The sequence below is a fragment of the Lipotes vexillifer genome, unplaced genomic scaffold (genome assembly GCF_000442215.2).
Source record: "Lipotes vexillifer unplaced genomic scaffold, Lipotes_vexillifer_v1.1 scaffold497, whole genome shotgun sequence".
In the NCBI taxonomy this organism is placed as follows: domain Eukaryota; kingdom Metazoa; phylum Chordata; class Mammalia; order Artiodactyla; family Lipotidae; genus Lipotes; species Lipotes vexillifer.
In genome coordinates, this window is record NW_006781538.1 from 664,485 (window position 1) to 681,293 (window position 16,809).

Genomic DNA, 16,809 nt, shown 5'->3' on the forward strand with positions numbered 1-16,809 from the left:
AACATAGCACAAATGATATATCTATTCCATTGTCGATCAACATTCAATGCTGAATTTGGGTATGTACTTTGGAGTGAAATTGGTAGGTCAGAGTCATGCAATTTACTTCCTAAAAGAAGCTTGTGAGAATTTCCATTGTTCCACATTCTTGTTAACCCTTATATTGTCAGTCTTTTTAGCTGGTGCAATAGTATTTAGTTCTGATTTTAATTTACACTTTCCTGATGACTAATGAGGTGCAACACCTTTTCATATTTATATTAGCTGTCTAAATGTAAGTTTCCAATTATTCAGTATTTTTATTTATTGAAGTCTCTTTTGGGCTTTCTGCCCAGGGCTTCTCAGATCTTCCCTCTATTCCCATGCAGTGCCTGCCCCACCTTGCTGGACCATGTCCTGAGGTTTCTATACCCTTAACATATTTTCACCCATAACTATATGAGTACTTCTCCTCTCTCAAGTATTTTTCCCAGCCTGCACTTCTAAACCCATCTGGATTTGGAGCCTGGGGAAGCCTTCTCTTTAAGAGCAGTTGGAATTCTATAATGCAACATATCTGCTTTAAAATAAATAATGCCTGTGGTTACTTACCCTGTGAAGATTTTTACCTTTGTTTCCTGAGTTTTCAACAAAATTCCTATTGGCCTCTCAATAATTCTTAGAAAGAAGTAACAAAGTTACATATAAAGTATATATAATTGTTATCTCCCATGTTTGGCAGGCATATGGTGATGTAATACACCTGCACTGCGAACAGTCTGTTCATGATAATTTAGGTATTCTCTGAGACATAATACATGTTTTTCTCTGCCATCCTTTTATTTCCTTCTGCTTTCTTACAAACCAATTTGTTATCATCCATGTTTTTACTGTGTTCAAGGCAATCTAGGCTTTTTCTATCATGACCCCCCCAATTTCTTCCATCCTCCTTCTATTTCCTGATTACAAAACCATTTTCACATTTTTACATGTTTGTTATAGCATCATCTCACTTCCAGGTACCAGTATCTGTATTGTTTTCTTTTGCTGTTCTAACAGATTACCACAAATGTAGTGGCTTAAATTAGTACCTTATGGTTCTGAAGATCAGAAATCTTAAAAGGATCTCACTGGTAAAATCAAGCTGTTGGCAGGACTGCATTGTTTTCTGGAGACTTTAAGGGAGATTCTGTTTTCTTGCCTTTTCCATGGAGATTCTATAGACCACCTGCTTTCCTCAGCTCATGGCCCCTTCCTTTCTCACATCCCTCTGACACTCAATTTCCTGGCTTTCTTTTTCTCTTACAAGGATCCTTGTGATTACATTCTGATAATTCAGGATAATCTCTCCATCTCAAGGTCATGGTAATTGGCAACCTTAATTCTATGTGCAGCCCTTAATACCCTTGACTTGTAACATAAAATATTCCCAGGTTCTAGGGACTAGGACGTGGACATCTTTATTCTATCACAATTTTCATATGGAGAAAGGGTTAGAAAACATCGTGAATCTCAAATGCCTTTTACTTTATGAAATCTTTGTCTTGCCTAAACTTATGTCCTTGAATTTGTTTATAACTTTGCTTTCCAAGCAGAGAATTGACCTGAATATCATAAAACATAGTAGATAAAAACTTTCACAGAGTAAAAAATTTCATGGGAGAAAAAGTGAGAGTATGATAATGGTCAAAATAGATAATTTCAGATCTGAAGTTGGCATAGTTTGTTTGGGAAGTCCCTTTTACCCTCAGGCAGATCTTACAGCTTGAAACACATCTGTTACACTGCAGACATATTTATCATTTTCACCACTTCATTCAATTTGCGTTATAAGAAATTCATTCGGAGATGCTGGAGAATACTTCTCAAATGCATGCTGTTGATTAAACAGGGCAGAGTAGCTGTGGACCAGAATTGGTAAAGAGTTATAGAGGGAGAAGGCAATGGGAGTTGATGTGAGTAATGGTGTCTATCCATGCCTTGAAAAATCCTCTTTAAATTACACTTGTGAGTGGATGGGAGAGCGCCTTCTCTTGAAGCCACCATCAATCCTCTGCCCAGGTTGCAGTTCTCTTTGATACATCAGCCTCTTCCCTTCTAGCACACTTGCTCTTCTGCTGTCTGGAAGTAAGAATGCTGTAGTCTTCACAGTGACAGAAGGACATGAGGGCCATTGAGTCAAGAGTGAAATCAAAGGACAGAATATTTAGCCTCAAATCCTCTAGAAAATTAAGTCAACCTCCTAGGGTGAAGGTTTTCTCAATAGAAGGTGTATGAAATTGAGTTGAATTGAAATTTTGGCTGATTCTTTTTTAAAGGAAGGGAGAGTCCACTGATTAGTCATCTTCCTTTGCTACTTCTTAGGGCATATTCTCATGCTTCTAGCTATTGTTCAGGAGTCATTTTTAATGGTAACATTTACAATGTAGTCCTGTAGTACAAGCAATACAACTAGTAGTTAGGAGCACAGTTTGAGTGATATAGACTTATTCAGATCCCAGCTCTACCATTAGAGAGCTGTGTGGCCTTAGGCAAATTAATAAATTTTCTTATCTATAAAATGGGAATAATCATATCTAACACGTTGGGTGGTTATTATGATTAAATGTGGGATGATACACGTAAAGCATTTACTGAAGAGCTTCTGTATAGTATCTTTTTTTTTTTGCGTTACGTGGGCCTCTCACTGTCGTGGCCCCTCCCGCTGCGGAGCACAGGCTCCGGACGTGCAGGCTCAGCGGCCATGGCTCACGGGCCTAGCCGCTCCGCGGCATGTGGGGTCCTCCCGGACCGGGGCAAGAACCCGTGTCCCCTGCATCGGCAGGCGGACTCTCAACCACTGCGCCACCACGGAAGCCCTGTATAGTATCTTGGTAGTATCATTATCATCATATTCCTCCTTCAGGCTTCTTCAGTTCTTTCAGGAGCCACAAAATTAATGTAACTGTATTGGAAGCTGAGTGTAAGAGCTGGTGTGTGTGGAAACTGTAACAAATTGGTGACAAAGGAACTTAAGTTAAAAATTACTTACAACACTTGGTGCACCAAATAAAATATGACTGTGGAAACAACCTTGACATTCAGGCAGACAGTTAACTGCCTTCGTCAGAGATCTTTCATCACCAGTGACCACACTGTAGGGGAGACTCAGGCTGTGGACATACCAGGAATTCAGAGACTGATTCTACTGCTATGGGAACCACCTTTTCAGCTGACCCTAAACTATGAAATAAAAATATCTGTATCTATGCTATAAGAATACTGTGAGGATTAGCAGTAATGTCTGTAAAATATCTAGCAAGGGCTTGGAAACTATAGGTACATAATAGATGATAGGACTGTATTCTCTCAAAAACAAACTTTCAACAGATTCTCAACTTCGACTCTGTTAGAGTTATTTTAGTCTTTCTAGAATGCCCTGTTTCTGTCCCCTCCATGGTGAATGTGATTCTTGTTTCTTTATTCTATCACAAAACCCCACATAATCACCTGTATCCAGGTTTAATAGGGCACAGGGGAAAGGGGAAAGATTCCATTGTCCAGTTACATAAATACAAAAATCTTTTTGTGCTATGTCACGAGTAAAAATCTTAGCATGTATTGTCTCACAGAACCAACTTTATACATTATGGTCAGATTTTGTAAAATAGTATTCATACTTTTATGTGGGTACACTGCTTTTGTGGGTACTCATAGGGCTGTAAACACTGTTTTAGGGGAAATCACTCCAACCAAGCAGATTATACTTGAGGTGCAACCTAATAGAGTGGTAAAAAGTGTAGGTTCAGGAGTCAGAGCGCCTTTCATCGAAATCCTGGGTTTACCACTTAGCGGCTAAGTGACAGAGAGTTTCTTAATCTCTCTGTCCTTCAGTTTCTCCATCTGTAAATGGGGTTGGCATAAATACATCCCTCATGCAGTATTTGGAGGAATAAATGAAATAATATATGTCACACTTAATAAGCACATAGTAAGATATCAAGTATTAGCTGTTTAATATTACTATTGTTATTGTAGGTTATGTTTAAACACTCTTTTTGGAGTTTGCCAATGTTTATATTTATATTCTTGGAAATGAGAGGGCAATTGAGAGAGGCCATTTGAGATACAAAATACAGTTTCCTAAATGAATATGTTATTTTATGCATTCACCCAGCAGTTGAGAACCTTATGATGAAAGTATCTGATGGTCTTATATTTAATTATTGTTGTTCCCAACTTTAACCCTGAATAATGCCAAAAGCAGACATGTAAGAGAGACATCAGAAATGAAAACCTAATAATGATCTTAGAACAGTGATAAATATTTTGTTATCTTGTTATAGTGGAGTTTATTTTGAAATATATATATTTTGGGGGCTTCCCTGGTGGCACAGTGGTTGAGAGTCCGCCTGCCGATGCAGGGGACCACGGGTTCGTGCCCCGGTCCAGGAGGATCCCACATGCTGCGGAGCATCTGGGCCCGTGAGCTATGGCCGCTGAGCCTGCGCTTCCGGAGCCTGTGCTCCGCAACGGGAGGGGCCACAACAGTGAGAGGCCCGCGTACCGCAAAAAAAACAAAAAAACAAAAAAAACATATATATATATATATATATATATATATATAGGAATCTAATATAGTGTGGCCTTTTCCTAATACTTTAAACAAAATGTATGTAAGAAAATATAATGCTATTATATTGTAATTGATTCTCCTATATCTTTACATGTACAGACACACTATTGTGTTTTCTCAGCCCTTGTATCTTTCATTAAATGAAATAACGGACATAATATTAAATAAAAGAACAAGGGTGAAAATAACTCAGCAGTTTGTGTCTGTGGCATTTTCTATTACTTATCCTGGGAGGCACTAAAGCGTGGCTTTTGTTGATTCACAGTAGGAAATAAAAGTTAAAGCAGTTGACTATGTAATCTGTCTTTCCATACACAAATTAAATATCTCTCTCAGTGTTTACATGGTGCTTATTGCAGAATATAGAGAAATATGCCTTAGCACATTAAGCAATTTTTCATTTGATATTTAGCAAGATGTTAGATGCATTTTATAGACTGAAAATAGTAATAATACTTAGATAACCAGCAGTGCAAATCCAGTTTTATTCTAAAGGTTATGGGATAATGTATATAGGGAAGATCCTATATAAACTGTATTAACTATATTTTCTTATTTTCTGTATTCTTCTCTTATGGCAGATGGGGCCTCACTGATAGGGGTGGAGGGTGAGAGAGAAGGAGGGGGAAAGAGACTGCCCCATTCCTAGAGATAAGAAATACTTGCCTGGCAGTGTCCCTTTGATATGCAAAGCAACCAGTCCTGAGTACTACTTCTGCATCCTTTTGTCAGGCTTTTGCAGGCTGGGACACAATCCTCTTGCCCTGAATCACCACAATTCCAGGTACTAGAAGACTAGAGACAACCTTATAGCCCACAGTCCGCTGAAGTTACTCAGACCATCCAGTCCTAAGCCTACTCAGCTGCTTACATTGCCTTGCTCATACCCTCATGGAAACCACAATAAAGGTTTTGACCCACCTTCTCCTTTCTCTTCACTCCTTTTACCTCCTGATTGACCCTGGTGTTTCTCTTTGTGGCCCTGCATAGTATGCCCCCTGCTCTTAGGAACTGTGGGTAACAAACTATCTTTTCAAGGACAATCATCTCCTGACCTGAATAAAAACAAAATCCAAGGTTCACATAAATCTAGGACATTTTTATAATTAAGATTAGCTTTGGTATCTACAGAATGACAGAAGAAAACATTTTTTCCCCCAAGGCATGGTTGGGAGAGAAAACAGTAATGAAAGACACTGTCTTTTTCCCTTCATTCATTCATTCATTCTTTCTTTCTCCCAACAACTTTCAATTATCTTTATGTGTTAGATATGACTTTAAGCATGAGGATACAGCTTTGGGGGAAATAAACCTCTCAGGGAGCCCAATCCAGTGGGAGAGCGACAGAAACAACATTGAGTTTAATCTAGGGTACTAAGCACAAGGATAGAGGCACATCCAAGAGAGTGGCCAAGTAACCACTGAAGTGAGACAACAGGCTGAAAATAATGAAGGCAAGAAATATTTCCAAGAGAAAATGATATTCAATTGAGATTTCCTTTTCCTTATTCTTCTTCAAAAGTACTGTTTGTTGAGCTAAAATGTACATATGATAAAATACAACTTTTAAAAGTGTTCAGTTCCGTGACTTGACAAATGTATATTTATATAACCACCAGCACAATCAAGGTATAACATTTCCATCACCACAAAATTGTTCCCTTTTGTCTCTCTGCAGTCAGGCTTCTGCTCTTAACCCCTAGTCGCTGGAAATCACTGTTTTCTGACCCAGTAGTTTTGCCTTTCTCAGAATGTCACATGAACGCATTTATACAAATGCGCGTGTGTGTATTTTTCCACCTTTATTCTGTTTCTTGATTTATGTGTCTGTCTAGTACCATACTGTTTTGATTACTGTTGCTTTCTGGGATGTCTGGAAATGTAGTCTCATAAATTCTATAACTCTGGACTTCATCTTCAAAATTGTTTGGGGTTTTAAGATTTCCTTTGTCTTTCCCTCTTAGTTTTAGAATCAGCTCCTCAATTTCTACAAAGATTCTCCTGATATTTTGAATGAGTTTGCAATAGGCCAACTTTAGAAGCGTTGACATCTTCCTAATAATGAATTTTCTAAACCACAGTCATGATTTCTTATGTATTTATTTAGGTCTTTAAAATTTGTTCTCAGCAGTGCTTTGTAGATTTTGGTCTACAGCTCTTGCATGTATCCTGTTTAATCTATCCCTAAGTGTTTTATGTTCTGATGCTTTTATATAAGGTATTATTTCTTTAATTCCAAGTTCCAACTCTATGTTGGAAAAGTACACCTGTTAAGGTTTTATAGATCTCCACTCTGACCTTCCAGCTTCTGCCATGCAGTAGAGGTTTTGTTTTATTACATGGTTAAATATGGGAAACAAAGCAAAATAAGATGAAATACTCAGCTATGATCTGTTTATATTGTTTTATCCTTTTCATTTACCTGGGAACAATTACCTCCCAAGAATAGTTAGGGACTACTAACTCATTTCTTGGTACCAATGGAAGAAATGTTCATTGCTCTCCCTACTTGGTGTGCCAGATGGTTGTACTGTGGCCAGTGAGGTGCGTGAAGTTTCCAGATCACTAGTTGGAGGAATCAGTGGGTAACGTGGACAATTATTGGTTAAGTATATGTGAAATATATTCAGGAAAGAGAGGCCAAGAATATTGAGAGTATTCTGAACATTATTGTTACAGTGATATTGATGTTTATTATATGGACATATATTATGGACATATTATATGGACATATATATATATAACTATGTTTTTATATGTATTTATTAATATTTGAATAAATCCTTTTGGGTGCAATGAGCTCAAAAACTGGAAGTGCATACTTAAAAAAAATTAAGTACTAAATTTGTTTTTCAAAAATGTTGATAAAAAACATTTAGCTTATGCTAAATAGTTGTTGACAATTACTACCCACCATGGGGACCACAGTGATATTCGTGACTAAATAGGAAACAGAAGACAAATATGCTAAGGAAGGATCAGAATTTACTTCAACAGTTAATAATTATATTAAAAAGAATGTGCCTGAAGACTGTGATTTAATATGCAGCTGCAGATGGTATGTTTACATCACTCTGTGAAATATCATTTATAATTTAAATAAAGTGGCTGTTTAAAATAGCTTTTATTCAATTTTTATTCCAGATTATCTTGTGCAAGTATGAAAAGTTAAGCAGTAGCTGTGAATGTGTTAGCTGTATTAGCAGAAGAATATCTCCAGTCATTAAATGATGTCAGGTTTATACCAGAGTGCTCTCAGATCCTTAACAGAAGACTAGTTAATTCCAGTAGTGCATCAAATTTTTTTTTTCCCATTCAATTTATGGAATCAGAGTTAAACCTTTGGACATTCATTCTGTCAAATGTGAAATGTCTGATATTATGGTGGATGCTTTTGTGAAATTCCGTTAAAAGTTTCACCATTCAAAATAAAATTATTTGGTTTGCTGTATTACTAAAAAGTGTGGAGCATAGCATCATAGGAAAACAATATTGTTACTAAATTAAGAAAATTTGGAGCCGTATGCTTGGTATTCATCATGGTGAGCATGTAATTTATCATTGTTCCTAGTCTATAAATAGTAGCAGAAGTAAGAGTTGTCACATTTATACAGTTTAAATACATACACAGAAATGTTAAAAAAAAGAAAGAAAAATGTAAGTTGAACTTCTTTTAGATTAAGTTCTATTAATATTATAAATGTTATCAAATAGTAGTTACTAATAGAGTAAATAAAATACTGCATTACCAAAAAAAAAATACATACACAATTTAGAGTAACTGAACTACAAAATTTTTATGTGGGAAGCTCTTCTGAATAAGAGCAAAAAAGTAATTTTAGCTGACAGATACGCTTTCCATCTTTGCTGCCCACCATCAATCAGATATTAGAAATGTTTTAGGCTCTGAAATATTTGGAAATAAACATAAATGTTCTTCCATGATATTGAACTTTTATTGACAATGAGTCATCTAAAATTTTTACATTTTATTCAAAATTAGTTGGAAATATTTAATCAGTGTATTATGAATGGAGCACCAAGAAACATCAGTTCTTAATTCTTTTTATCAAATTGTGATTATTCAAAACAAAATTTATGAACAGGAAACTATTGTAATGCATCTCTATTAAAACAAGGGAAGATCAGAACAAAGTAAATATTATTCCCCCAATGGTGTACAAAATTTCAATTTGAAATTCTATAATTGTACTTTGGAATATTTCAAATGGTGGGAAACAGTTTTTGATGGAGCTTCTATTTTTAACTTAATAGGAATAAACATTTATATTCCGTACTGGAACGGATTGAGTTTGAGTAGTTCTATGAGTTTTCAGCCTTTATATTTGGTGAAAGATGTTAAGAATATCTAAAAATAGAGAAGACTTATTTGAAGATTTTTATTTTGTAAAAATGGTTGTGAAGAAAGGTTCTCTTAATGGAGGCAAAAAGTCAGTACCTATAAATATATTGGGTTGAAATATTTACAATATTCAAATGTTGGAAATGAGAATATTCTCCATGAAGCAGAGTTTGTTCTGCTTACCTTGGAACCTAAATAGAGAATGATAGAGAGGAACCAATTGAAAGTGTCAACAATTTAAAATCTATTAACTGTAAAATGCAAATTTGAAGATTGCAAACAGTTTGTTAATAAAGTAATAAAAAGATTATATTGGAAAATATATACTTAGAACAATATCTGCGACATGGTATGAGGGACATATAGGAATGATTATTCTTCTTATGCTACTTTTAAATGTACAGATAATTAATAGAAACCAATTTGCTTAAATTAACATGTGTGTATGTTTTTATTTTTAGAAATAATTTTATTCATTTTTGGAAATAAGTTTTGAATAGAGCTATCTTATAGTCTAACAATATAATAAAGCAAAATTGTTGGTCAATAAATGCATATTCCAAGGGCTTCCCTGGTGGTGCGGTGGTTGAGAGTCCGCCTGCCAGTGCAGGGGACGCGGGTTCGTGCCCCGGTCTCGGAGGATCCCACATGCCGCGGAGCGGCTGGGCCCGTGAGCCATGGCCGCTGAGCCTGCGCGTCCGGAGCCTGTGCTCTGCAATGGGAGAGGCCACAACAGTGAGAGGCCCGCGTACCGCAAAAAAACAAAACAAAACAAAACAAACAAAAAACAAAAATAAATGCATATTCCAAAAAGTATATATTTTAATGATCTTTGTTCTACTTTCATTCCCCATATTTTCCGAATTATGTGGCCACTTATCAGTTTAACATTCAGAGATAATTGGCATTATCACATTGGTATATATCTTTCTGAAGATGTATATTTCTTTAAAAAGTCTTAAAATATAATTCATCTTCTTACTACAAGATTCTTCTTTAAGTTAAATATTTTTAACTAGTTGCTAGAGGTTGCATATTAATATAAGAAAATAACACATTGCTAACATTTTAGCAAAATATTTCACAGCTACGAAATGAGTATTCAGCATATAAAATCTATGTAATTTATTAATCCTTGTCTTACCTTGTCCTTGCCATTTCTATTATATTCATTCCATATTTTTATTACTCTTTGTATCATTACTATGATTATTTATATTATATAGGGCAGGGGTCAGCAAACTGTGTTCTCTATGCCAGATTGGATAGAGACCAGTAGCTTCCAAAGCCTGAAATATTTACTATCTTGATTTTTACAGAAAAAGTTTGCTTTCCCTGGTATAGGGGGAAAGTGATTTAAAGAGTATTCTAAGGAGAGTTCAGTCAATGGAAATGGTACCTTCTACCTGCTAGACCTACCAATTGAAAAATATGGGCTGGCTTTACATCAGATTTAGGAGAAATAAAAGCATCTGATGAAAAGTTATGATTCATTTTAATGAATAGGTTACGTAAAAAGCATATAATTAAGCATATTTTATTATTTGATTTATAGACTGAATTTTTGTTAGTTTATGGTTTGGTTTTGCTATATTAGCAGTTAACATCTGTTAAAAACAAAACAAGATTCAGCAATGTCATTGAAGAAAGAAGCTCCAGAACATTATTCCAGCATGACTTTCTTATTCCTGCTTCTCAGCCTCTCTACAAGTGCACACATATATGCATGTGCTTGAGACACTAGCACGACACACAAGGGTACACATATATACAAATATTTACATAAATATTGTAAGTATAAGTTTATGTGGGCATTTACCCATTGTCTGTAACGTATTATACTATATACTATACTGTAAGTTGGCTTGTTCAATTAATACATTGTGACCAGTTTTCCATAAAACTGCATCCTAGTTTTAATTCTTGATATTTTCCCATTGCATGTATGAACTACAGTTAATTTAATATCTTTCCTAATTGGGGGAACTTCAATTGATTCAGTTAGTTACTCTTATAAACATTATGTAATGACGATCCTGTAGTTAAATTTTGCACATCTTCCTAATTCATTTTCTCTAATTTCTAGAAGTGGAATTTATGGAACAAAGAATATCAGTATATCAATACTTTATTTTTTATTGCTGAGTAATCCCATTGTGTGGCTAAGCCACAATTGTTTTATCCATTGTTTTCTTCATGGACATTTGGGTTGTTGTAGTATTTGGCTATTATGAATAAGGTTGCTGTAAACATTCTTGTACAAGTTTTTGGATAGACATATAGTCTTATTTCTCTTGAGTAGATACCCAGGACTAGACATGCTGGGTCATAAGCTAGACCTATGTTTTATTTATCAAAAAATGTCAGCAGTCCTCCGAAGTGGTTGCATCTTTCACATTCTTACCAACCAAGAGAGACCATGGTTCCACATCCTCACCAGCATTCTGTTTTCAGCCATGTATCATGTTTGAAATAGTATCTCAGTATGTTTTTAAATTTGTTTTTCCTTGGTGACTAATAATGTTGAGTACATTTTCTTGTTTTCCTTAGACAATTAAATTTGTTTTGTTGTCAACTATCTACGTCTCGTATTCATTTTATAAGTTAGGAATTTTAGGGTATTTTTGTTGGTAATTTATAGTTCTTTCTTCTGCATACAAGTTCTTTGTCAGGTATATGTGCTGCAGATCTTTTTTCCAAGTCTGCGGCTTGTTTATTCATTTCTTACTTGGGGTCTTTTGCTGGGCGAACATTTTATTGAAGTTCACTTTATCACTTTTTTGGGTGTTACTTGTGCTTTTGTGTCCTGTCCAAGCCTATCCCACGCTTCCCACAATCACAGAAATATTCTTTTATGTTCTTTTCTAAAGGCTTTTTGTTTTTAATGATTACATTTTGGTTCTACGATCCATCAGATTTTCCATATGAATGGATAAAGGAGTTGAACTCGAAAATTTCTGCTCAGATTTTCACTTTCTTAGCCTCTCGATTGAGGTGATTGGGCAAATGCTGACAGAGATGACTGGATAAATGACCCTGAATGTTGGATTCTGGATAAAAAATTTTATCCACATTCCTAGTTGTTCTCAGGAGGAGGCTTTTTCCAAAGCAAGAGAGTCCAGTAGGGTCAGAGAGGAGGTTATTCCCCTTGTTTTCAATTTCTCAGTTTTCCCATATACCCAGAGATGGTTCTCTGTTTGTTTACATTGATGTTTGTCAGGAATATAGATTTAAACTCAATTCTGTTAGTTTTTTTGAGTGTATATATATATATATATATATATATATATGTATTTCAGAAAAAAGACAATAAAAAAAAATGAGGGAGGGAGAGAAGAATTCTCTGTAATTTAGTTTTCCCAGCTGGAAGCTTGGTAAAGAATAGGGAAGGTCCTGTGGCTGGCTGGATGTGTCTGTGGGAGAGTGATCCTTTAAAGAGAAAGGGATTTTTTAAAAGAACTTTTAATTTTATATTGGAGTAGGGTTGATTAACAATGTTGTGATAGTTTCAGGTGTACGACAAAGGGATTCAGTTATACATGTACATGTATATGTGTATGTGTATCCATATACATGTGTCTAATTGTTTTCAGATCCTGAGAAAGGGATTCTATTTTGTGGTTTGCTGAAATCAGCTGGGACTAACTCCTTTTGCCAGCAGCAGCCCCCATGTTACTCAGTTTATTATTTGTAACAGGTGCCAGTTATCCTCACAGTGGGACTTCTGATACATGGCCTGGAGTACATGGTAAACACTCTAGAAGCTTCAGGAAGTGTTCCACTTATCTGTGGCTACCTAACAAATGACCCTGAACTTTGTTAGTTTAAAACAGCAAACACTTTATTCCATCTTAGGATTTTCTGAGTTGAGGATTTAGGCAGGGCTTGGCTGGGTGATTCTTCCATGTGGTATGGATGGTGGTCACCTCACAGTATTCAGCTGGTAGAGGGCTGCTCTTGCCCCTCCAGGATGGCTTCACTGCCATTCAAGTGCCTTGGTGGGGATGGTTGGAAGGCTGGACTCAGCTGGAACCGTCAACCAGATTGCTCATAGAGGTCTCTCCATGATGGCAGCCTTGCAGCAGTCAGACTTCCAATGAATAAGGCAGAAGATGCATAGCCTTTGATGCATGACCCTCTAGAAGTCATTCAGCATCAATTCTGGTATATCTTATTAGTTGAAGCATCTGCCAATTTACCTCACTTCAAGGGGGTGGTATGTAAGCCCCACCTTTTGATGAAAGAAGTATCAAAGATTTTGCATCCACTTTCAAAACTACCACAATCTGCCTTCAAATTGGCTGGAGATCCAGGATCTCATAGATGAACCTCTTTGAGTTCAGTTACTTGGGCACAATTCTTGTTCTGAAGAATTGTGAACTTAAGGAATAATGCCTTGTCTCCCTCCCACCCTCAAGACACATACAGGCAAGATACCGTGATGGGAGCTAGCCACATTAGACACTCCTCTTCAATAAAGGAGGGGTATGGGAGGTATATGGCAGTTACTAGTAGAGCACTTCTGAAATCCAGCTGTGTACATATTGTCAGTTTCAGGAATGGGGCTCAGTCTTGCTCTCTGTGAATGATTCCATGCAACTCTTGGTTCTCCCTTCTGAGTAGCACTTTCCCTAAAACATAGCCAGTATTGCAGCTAAGTAACTTTCTTCATCTGTTCTCTGCCTATAGATGTTCGCATTTTTATGACTCTTAGAGGCACTGTTGTCTTGTTGACAATCAATGTAAGGCATGCTATTAGTGTTCCTTAGAAGCTTCTCTGTATAACTGAAAGGGTGTTTGAGGTACTGACTTAAATCTTTCTCACATCTTAAGGAAGGATTTTACAGCCAAAACCTTGGATTCTTTGAGGCTGTGTTTTATTTGCAATGCTCTGAATTTGATCTTTTCCCTAAGGCTAAATCTTTTAGAACGTTGGGTTGCTTATAAAGACTCTCCTGGACCCTTTACACTTCCTTCCAATTCTGTTCAAAAACTGAAGAGTTCATTCTTTGATCAGTTGCTTCCCCCTTTCATTGTATTATAGGCATTGAGGATAGGTCAGATCGTATCTCCAACACTGTCCAGAAATCTCCTTAGTAACTCATTGAATTCATTAAGTATATGTCCTATTTTCCATGTTAGCCCAGGGGACAGTGTTGCCAAACTTTTTGCTATTGCATAACAAGAATTTCTTTTCCTCCAGCCTCCAAAATATTTTGTCTCACTTCAAGCCCTTTGACAGCCAGCTTGAGTCCTATCATGCTTTTATTCATTGCCTGTTTCCCAGATCCACACCACATGTTATACCTTTAGTGTTACCATTTCTGTTACCAAATTCTGTACCTGCATACCAAACTGCCCCAAAACATAGGGACTTAAGCCACCAGCCTTTTGATTATTTCTCTTAAATTTCTGGGTCAGGCATTCAGGCAAGGCATGGCTTGATTTTTCTTTTGATCAAGGGGATATTGATGGAGGTCATTCCATGACATTCTGCTAGTAAAAGAGCTGGTTGGGCATACAGGCTTCAATTACACATCTGTCACCTTGGCATGGATGCCTGGAAGCAAGACTTAGCTGGGAGTGTTGACCAGAGTGCCTACATATGGCTCCCCCAACATGGGCTGTTCAGAGCAGTAAGGCATTTTACATGGAGGCCCAGGACTCCCTTAGAGAGTGTTCCATTGTACATAGCACAGGCTGCATGATCTTAGCCATTGAAAAAATTTTGGAAGTCGCAGTTACATTTGCTGTGCTCTGTTAGTCAAAGCACAAAATGAGATTTCATAGATTCCCACATTTTAATGCTGCCATGTAAAAAACCTGCTCTTATTTCAATAGGATTAATTCTCCCCCCCGCCCCCCCGCCCGATCTCATTTGCTTCTCTGAGTATGAGGTCTGAGAATAGTTCTGCTGGGGGCTCCTTCACTTACTCCCCATCTTGGCATTTCCTTTGTGTAATGGAAATTCCAGTCTCTAGTCCTTCCTTCCAGTATTCATAGAATTGCCTGAAAATATCTAGCACTTGTATGGAACAGTTAAAAAAAATTTTTTTCTAGTTGTAGTAGAGATTTGTTCTACCATATTTCTTAACTGATTTTAAGGAAATTTAAAGGTAAGGAGTGCGGACATCTATCCATAGGCTCATGTTTTCATTTGGAACATGAAGAATAAACAAAGTTTCAAACGCTGTTTAGAATTAAAGAGGTAAATTAATTTTTAAAGACGTTAAATTCAAGGTACCTAAGGGAAGTACACAGGAAGGTCTCTAATTGCTGTTTTAGAATCATGAACAGAATTATTTATTGAAACCCAAGCTTTAGCATAATACTAAGCTCAGCTAGTTTTTGTAAATTCTAATCTCGTCCTTAGTTTCAAAAACATAAATAAGCTTCAAGGAGAAGGATACAAGTCTTCTACTTCAACTAGTTCACGCTCTAGTTGAATATAATTAAACCAGGATCTTAGGAATCATTATTTTAAGTTATATAAGAACCTTAAGAGTTTCTAGGAAACTGGAACGTTCATTTGTTTTAAAAATTGTTATTAAGGAATGGTTTGGGAGGCCAATTCATGGGAGGAGAGAGAGAAATAATAGTAATCACCATGGAAACTGAGCCTAGACTTCCTTTAATTGTTTGTTTTACTCATTCATTTGCTGATTTAATTATTTGTGCATCATTCTATCCATGTGACCATCCAGTTATTGAAATTTTGAATTCTTTCCTTCTTTAGGGGTCTTGATGATAAACAACAGAAATCATGAGTGACTAAGCAGAAAATTGACTTATTTGTAGAAAACTGTGCAGTTCGTAGAGTCAAAGACCTGGACTGAGAATGCAAAGCAAATGACAACACAGACCTTGGTAAGGTAGGTGCCAGAGCTTGTCCATGGTCTTTTTATGATATAATTGTCAATACTGGACTCCTGATAGCGCAGATGCCACTGAGAATAATCTCTGTCTCACATGCTTTTGTTTTCATTCCCGTGGCTTCAGAGTCCTGGGCAAGGGTGTCCAGTTGGCCAATCCTAGGTCTCATGCTCAAGGCCTAATTTCTAGGTATCAGAAAATGAGAATTTCTGGTACCATATGGCTTCTGTCAGCCCTGATTACTACCAATACTCATGCACTGGAGTTTTCACCAGAAGTCAGAGGGTTTCTGGATGCTGGATTACTAAACAACAAATGGCACATGTTAACTCTGGCCACTCATTTGTCAGATTCAGTACGGATTGCTAGAGATGCAGTAGTGGCCAATAAATGTTCCCTGCTCTAAAGAATCTCCCAGTATGATAATAAAGATGTGACAAATTAGTGATTAATATTAGAGCACAGGGCATAGCTTCTGGACCAATTAGAGAGAGTGCTGTCCTGGCCTAGTTTTTGGGAGGCAGTCCAGCAAGTAAGATAAAGCTTCTTGGAGCACCTAAGCTCAGAATGAGAGGATAAATAGAAGTTAGCCAATCTTGGGGGGGTTGAAGAGAGGTGCTCCATGCGGTATTTAAGCTGCTCTTTGTGCAAGTGCCCGTTATTCTGGCACTCTACATATTGGGGAAGAAATTACAGGGACAGACAGTCCAGAAGGCCTTGATCAGATTAGGGAATGATAGATACTCTTCTGCATTCTTCTTTGAATTACATTTGATCTCATACGTTTCTCACCACTGAGCCCTTACACACACTTGGTAAAGCCTGTCACTGTGTCATAAGCTTTATGTGCATTATCTCCTTTACTTCACCAACCCTATCAAGTAGATATTACCTCCATTTTACAAGAGTTGAAACAGACACACATGAAGGTTCAGCTATTTTCCCAGGGTTACTTGGCTAACAGTAATTCCGTCAGAAA